Source organism: Miscanthus floridulus, unplaced genomic scaffold, assembly GCF_019320115.1.
Source record: "Miscanthus floridulus cultivar M001 unplaced genomic scaffold, ASM1932011v1 fs_712_2_3, whole genome shotgun sequence".
NCBI lineage: Eukaryota > Viridiplantae > Streptophyta > Magnoliopsida > Poales > Poaceae > Miscanthus > Miscanthus floridulus.
In genome coordinates, this window is record NW_027097148.1 from 167 (window position 1) to 789 (window position 623).

Consider the following 623-nt stretch of genomic DNA (forward strand, 5'->3'; position numbering starts at 1 on the left):
CTTCACATAAACTAGTTTCGATTCACCATATGTAACTCTAATTGAACTTGTTGAACCTTTGTACTTGCATATATTTAGTATTAAACATAGTCACAAAGTTTCTGGGTTGATGGGGTCGAGGTACGGGGTCGCGGTACGTGGTACGCTACTCGCGAGAGATTTTTACACTTTGGGTCGAAAATGAACCCGTGAACCTGGGTCGGGGTCGACGAACCCGGCTCGAGGGTCGAAGTTGTGAACCCGTTTTATGTGACTATGGTATTAACAGCAAATGTTCAGATTAGCACACATACTAAGTTGCATAAACAAACATGTTCAGCTTAGTACTCCCATTCCTTTCCATTTTATTGCACTTAGAAATTATGATAATATAATATTTCCATTTTATGTTGGGGTAAAATTCTTGTTCCTGCAGGGAAGAGGAAACAAGAGCAGTGGAGATAATTTCCATGCAGCACCAAACATTGATCACTCCCAAGAGTTTGTGAGGAATGATCTTAAAGAATGGCTTTGCTGGATGAGGTCAGTTATTTATTCTGTCATTCTCGGTGATAACTTTTTGCCATTGCTCATGCTTCATTGTTCGTTGCACTAGGAAGCTGAGCTAGCTCAGTTGGTCGAGG